The sequence below is a fragment of the Topomyia yanbarensis genome, chromosome 1, assembly GCF_030247195.1.
Source record: "Topomyia yanbarensis strain Yona2022 chromosome 1, ASM3024719v1, whole genome shotgun sequence".
Classification (NCBI taxonomy): domain Eukaryota; kingdom Metazoa; phylum Arthropoda; class Insecta; order Diptera; family Culicidae; genus Topomyia; species Topomyia yanbarensis.
Window position 1 is genome coordinate 43,282,458 of NC_080670.1, and position 7,227 is coordinate 43,289,684.

Here is a 7,227-nt window from a genome sequence, read left to right on the forward strand (position 1 = left end):
CTTGAACTTGTTGGTTGGAAAGACTATTCGATAAAGACTCATGATCTGTCCGGAATTTTCTTAACAGGCTTAGCTCAGTTTCGAGTGCTAAAAGTGTGTTTCTATATTTACTGAGGTCTGTTGAGCCACCGGCGGCTTCCGCAACCCCTAATCTTTTAAAACAGTCCACCATTTCCTGTTCAATAGGAGTTATTGTATCGTGCGGATTTGAAATTGCATCACTGCCCTCGCCTGGTACGTTCGAGTTGTTTCCCGGTATCGGTTGCGCGCCATGGCCCTTGCTATAATATAGGTTCAGTTGGTTTATCACTCTTGCTAAAAGCTCCTCTGCCCGCTGCTGTTCTAAATCGCTTGAATTATTAGACACTAGCACCAAACGATTCGCTAAGTGCAACAAAAGAGACTGGTTTTTTGGGGCGACATTGGAATTCAGCATGGCCGACATTTCAAATTTATCTAATTTAGCCTGGCAAACTTCTAATTCATGCTCCGGCGTTTCCAACAAAATTTTATCGCGATACTCGTTTCCCTTTTCTTGCTTCATCGCATCGCGTACCATGCGCCGAAGTCGTGACATTGTTGGTTCCCCTGTGACAATAATACCCCTCATAGCGAGCTCCACCTCTAACTCATCCCCATCCAAAAAATCTACGCGCAAATCTGCGTAGCTTTTTAGCACGTTTTCTCTAGAAAACATACTGATCTCTTTCCCTAAGCTCGACTGTCCTACTGTTGGAAATATATTTGAAGAAAACAGCGTGACCGAATGATCCTAACCCAAGCACTATGAAATTCGAGGAGGTGCGTTGGAACAATGGAACACAATCAACTAAACGTGGCTTTCAACAAACTTTGTACACGCGGTTTCTTACTCCAATGGTTCAAACAGTTTTCATCTCACGTGGGAACTCAAGGAGGGAAATTTAAAGAAAATGATCGAGACACGTGACGAATTATTTTCGAGTCTCCCTGAGTACGGGTAAAATATTCTAATTGAAGATTAGAATATTTTTATTTTTAGAAGGATCGCCAATTGTAAGTGCGGGTTCACACACTCGACCCAACTAGCTCAATTAGATTTTCACTCAGGGTCGGCAACCGTATCAGGGAGGACTCGAACAACCCGAAACTTACCCTTTTTACGAGGTGAAATTAGCGAGAGACAACTACGCAAGGAGTACTGGCTCTGAATGGAAAGAAACAGAATTAACATAATAGAACTTCTTTATTTCCCGATTCCGGAATATCGGTACCGCACTGTCGGTTAATCGATGGGGCCCATTGATGTATATTGGGGAGGGAGAGGAGAGAATCGTACCTTCTTGCTTAGTCGATGTGACGGTTCAACCGCCGTAAGATGACGCTGTTCGGCTAGTGTGCCGCCTGAAGTGCTGCACGTTCCGTCGGCCAGAATCTCCCACCACTTAGGAGATGCGCGTCGATTCACCGCGGCGAGGGGTGTCACGTCGTATTCTTGCTGAAGGTGGTGGTGAGGAAATCGGGGTACTTCGGTCCGTTCCCAAGCATCAGCGACTGCTTCAAAACCGTGCCTGTAGCTGAACGCAGGGCCCCGCCGGGGCTGACGGTGTGGTTCCGATGGGTGATCTATTCTGGCGTGTCCCACACTGGCTACTTCGATCCCGTGGGTTCTCGAAGGAAAAGAGCACTGTGGCGATTTATACTAATTAAATATTCTTCACGGCACAAGTCACTTTTTCGCCGCCGTCCTCGATCGGATTTTCGAGGGCCTGAATTTTTCGCGTTCGTTTGGCTTGATGATCTTTCATCGACTGCCTTTTCATTTCAATCATCACTTACCATCTCCTCTCCCTTTCCATTATTCTGCGATCTTCATGCTCTCTCTCCCGCCCCCGTTGACGTGCAGGATGCAGTAGTGATGAGCCGCCAAAATATCCCTTCGAAGTGGTATAATTTTGGCTGTTCAAATATTTCGGGAACATTTTACAGGGTTTGGCTATTAATGCGGTCTTTTTCCGTCTTTTAAGCGTTGCGGTTTTTCCGTTACAAAAAGGTTTTTTTTTATATATTACCGTTTGAGAAGTACGGCTGCTGCTGGCCCGGGCACTTAATCACGGTTCCTTAAGGGAACCTTTGATAAGCCCCAACACCTGGTATGGATGTTCCGGGGTGGACGCAAAAGGTCTCTTTTTGAGGTCCGGGTCGGTATATAGCAGTGCGTCCGTAGTTTCTCAAAAGGTAACGTTAACAATTTTATAGTATTCCGAAAACATACGCTGCCTAATTATTGGTTTATTAATTTTTTTTCCGGGGTTAGTAAACTTATCTTATATTAAACAAAAATACAACAATTATAGCAAGAAAATTATACTAACGACAATATATAAACACAGAGCCAGATAAACAAATAGAAAATAATTTTAAACACTTACACGCTAATTCTTACAAACTACCAAAAAAACTCCAACCCAGATGTCTCTCACTTGTTATGAACAAAAGGGACGGTAACAGTGCCTTGTTTCTACAATAGGTAGCTGTAGGCCCAATGGTTTGCAACGAGGGCAGTTTATGCCTCGCGGCACAAGAAGATGAACAGGTAGACGAGCCCCATTCAAAAAAAAACAAGGTGTAGAAGAGCAGACTTTGCGAAAGGCTCGGTATGAGGCTGATGGAAAATTAGTGGTTTTCTTACATTCCTCGATTTTTACCGAACGCAATTACTTGCAAACCAGAATTTTCACTGACTAAAGCAAAGGGTTCTTAAAGAATTCAACTTTATATTTTGCAATTAGGGCCCCGTAGGAGACTACACCAACAATCCCAGGCGGGTACATAGACAAAACCTCTCCGTACATGGCCGAGTGCTTAGTTAGCCGAGTGCCAAAGCCCTTAAAAAGTAGTAGTACTTGAAAATTTTCATAAATAATTAGTTCGACGATCTCATACAACCGTTCAAAAAATTTGTTAAAAAGATCTTCGAGGTGGATTTAAACGCATATTTTTTAAAATATTATACAACTTTTCTAAACCAATTGTAATACATCAGATATGTTTTTTCAACATCATAAACGACCAAATACTTCATTTTCTTTTTACATTGTGATAACTTTATACATACGTATAGATTAGGAGATATGGTCAGGGAATCAAATATCCCCAAGGATCAAGTGTCCTCACTCTCCCCTATTGATCTAAATCACTAAATCACTAATGTTGTACGAAACCAATAAAGGTATCCAGAGAAAAAGACGTGAGCCATGAATTAATTCTACGCATTTTAGAAGAGCTTCATTAAAGTGTTACACGTTTCCATACGCCGATTTACGATACGGTGAACATCCATGCACCCCTCAATAGCCATCAGAGTAAGTACTGGTACCTCTTCGCAGTTACCCGACATGCGCAACATAAATATAATCCAGCAGACACGTGTATCCGTAGAAATTCCAATGTCACTGTCAAGTTTCCCGTACAATTATGTGCGAACAGAGCTTAGTTGGAATAAGTGTACAATACATAGTACATTTGTTATTAAAAAATAACAACATTATGTATTCTTAAGATTGCACCATTCAGTTGCTTCCGATCGGTTCTCATAAACGTAATTACAACTTCCAACAGACAAATAACCATGCTTCTCCATGAAGCGTTCTTAAATGCAATTTATGTAGGATGATTTGCCTTTTTCGAACCTATTACCACTGAGAACTGACATACAAGTAAAGTTTTAAACTTGTGTAAGAAATAAAACTGTCGCTTTGAAATGACAACAGCAAGTAGCAACTTGTCACTGGCCGGCGCTGCGATCGGTCAGCAATCGCTATACGGCACTTGTTTGCAAACTTGGATACAATGGTGATTCACGCATGCAAACCCGTATGCGATGGTGATTATTAACGTATTTTCTTTTAAATGTTCACACAGGTTTTGAAAGAAACTTTGTTCTAACTTATATGTCTGTTCTCTGTGCTATTACTAAGAGTGCCAAATCAGTTCATTCAATTACAGATAACACACTACCAAGCTCGAACAAATCAGTGTAGTGTATCGCTTCCATACCAGTAAATTCTTAGCTAGCGCTACAACAATAATTGTCACTACAGACAGTTTATACACAGACTTGCAGAGACAAAAACAATAAAACTAGCAACCATGAATATAAATAAACTGGCATCACTGAAGGTCCCATAAGCCTTGCTCTTGTACTTCCCCTCTCAAAACCTTCATGCTCATTTGGCTACACGCCACCGAAAAACCACCTAAAATTCAGTACTTTTGACTCAATCTCGTGGTATCGTGCAGGAAGTTAAAATTAGGTAAATCGTGTTGAAGGTTGTGTCCATTTAACTACGGCAAAAATAATAACTCAACCTTGAGTTTAATCTATTTAAATTTAAGTTGAATTTACCTAATTTTGAGTATACCCCAAACTTAAAAGTACCTAGGTCTTCCGCGACTGAATCGAATCTCTCGTTTTGTTTTGATAACACTAATAAGTGCGAAAGCGACGCACAGTTCAAAAGTACCTAAATTTAAGTTAAAAGAACTTGCTCTGTAGGTTATTTTATGGTTGCGTGTACACTTTTGACAGTCAAACTTCAGTTTTGACACTTTGCTAGTCTGTATATAGTGTTTGTAGTTGCTACCTCACTTTATTTAAGATGTCACTTACTTACTTTCAAATGAACCGTTATTTTTTATATAATTTGAACGCGCAATATGGGTAGTTATCCTCCAGGGAGAGATATGTAAAGACGCCATCTAGAGCCAGCGAAACTGTCAAATTCTTGAGCCATGCGAGTCAATCTGTCTCTTTTTGGGTGCACTGTTAGATTTTAACGATGGAATTTAAGGTTCCCATTTTGTCTGAATTTCTCTCTGCACATCTCTCACTGGAGCAGCGATGCCAGATGTAAAAACAGTCTTCATTTTGAAGACAATTGAAAGGTTGTGAAGACAGGTTTTTCATTCTGAAGACAATTTTTTTATGTCTGACTGATTTCTAGCAGGATTCTGGCTCAAAATCAAAAACCGATTCAGAATCTTTGACGTTGAATACAAATTAAAACACTTTTTTAATGAAATGTTAAGACATTTGAAAAATATACCTGGTATTCTTGCACAAAAAGAAATAATATTGTGTTTCCAAAAGTTCTCAAATTTTCTTTTGAAAGGAGTAAAAAACGTGAATGTCACTGGAAAAATGCTAGAAATAGAGTAAAGTGCTTATTTTCACCATACTAAGCAAGGTGCCTCACTAATTAATTAATTTCTCGGCCTACAATCAATAGAATGCGTAAAAAATGACATCAACAGCATTACTTCGTTGTTAAGAACCAATATTATAACACAAATGCGCTGAAAGCAGTGAAATTTTCGAATCGAGTGCCCCTATTGTTGCGCTACCATTTGACTCAATGCGTTGAACAAAGATGGCAGACACTGCTCTAACCAACGGCTTCAAATGGGTAGGGTGATAATAGAAACATGGCGAAAATGGGCTCATCACCCTAAAAAGAAAACTTTTGAATTCAGTGTTGTTTAAGTGTCAAGTAGGTAATAGAACCATAAAATTTGTAGCCCCCAGTCCCTACAAAATTATTCATCGGCAAATGGTGTGTCATTTGAATGCTCACCGTTTGGTAACAACTATTTAACTGACCTAGTCGCAATTTCGACTGGGAAGCCTCTTATTCAAATAAAGTGACGTCATATTTCTCATACATTCACACACCGCAAATCTAGCACACTATTTTCCTATCTCGAGATGCACCACAATTATTTATAATTGTGCGTCTTGATTGAGTCGGTGCAGTGAAAATTTTTAAAAACGAACGCGTTTTTTAAAGAACTCCGGAATTTCTCGTCATTTTCTCTGGTGTGTAAGGTAAGATTATCCTTTAAAATTTAATTTGTTAGGCGGAAAGCAAAGGGATAAAAATAATGGTGGATAGATTTTTTTTTACTGTTTGGTACAAAATGAAAATGACGTGAATTGTCCCGAAACTTTCTGAAAACGCCTTATATTTCTGTAAATTGAATGCGCCAGCCAAATGGCCTTTGTTTATTATGTTGACAAAATTGTACGTAACGGGAGATTTGATCATTTTTTTTCTGTGTAGGTTAAAATCAATGCAAAAACTGAAATTCGCCGACGTGGATATATGTACCGAATCTTCGGATGATGAGCGTACCACCGAGAATATAACGGAGTCCAGTCTGACGGCGTCGTTCGTGCCGGAACCAGTATACATTAGCAACGGTAAGAATGATAGGTTTGTTCCAGTACCGTTTCTTTGCTCAGTTGCTTCGGGTAAAAAAAGTTGCTACTAAGTACGTTCCAGTAATGTTACAGAAACTAGAAATACTTCAGAGCAAACAGGTGCTTCCGGTTTTCACTACTTTTCTTTATTCTTCTTCTGTCAGCTGCGCGGGGTAAACAGGAGCAGGATTTTATCATTTCTCTTTGCTCTGGATAAAAAGAGACAAGAGTCATGCACTGTAACAAACCTACTGTTTCGTTCGTTTTGCTATCAGAAAAATAAAAATAGAGAAGTGGCGAATACTTCCAGCTTCTGGTTCTACTGTATATTCGAAGAATTTAAGTGACAATTTTTATTGCGAATATATTTGCATTGAAGAGGCAGATCACAGATTGGAAGTTGGATAACAGTATTTATGTGTTGTTGAAAGTTGCGTATACTACTCTTGGGTAAGTTCTATTATTAAAAGACAAAATATTTTTGGCGAAGATATCCAAATTAACTTATTAAATTAGGGTTACTGTGCCCTAATCTATATCCATCCATTTGAACAAATTAGAGCATCTGTTATCTCTGTTAAATTCATTGGTTCAAATGTAGAATTAAAAGTATTTTCTTTTTTTCACTGAAGATTTGTTATGGTAGCGCTTCTTAGGGACGAAGTGATGATGTAGATTGCTATTTAAGCACATACTATTCATTGTATGCCTAGTCATAAATGGCCTGTGTTAAGCCAAAGAGGACCAAGCGCCATTTTGAGGTAGATGCTCTAAAATCGCTATAGCATCCAATGTAACACTAAAAACTCCAATATCTATTATTTTTTGGGAATTCAAATAGCAAACGAAAGCAAGTAATTGTTCTTTATTTTTCTGTTTGAATGCTAAGCTAGCGAAAAATGAATTTTGACACGAAAAATACAAGAAAAAAATTATGGCTCTCAGTTCGGTTTGGCTTAACGCAGGCCAAATGTAAGAGTGCGACA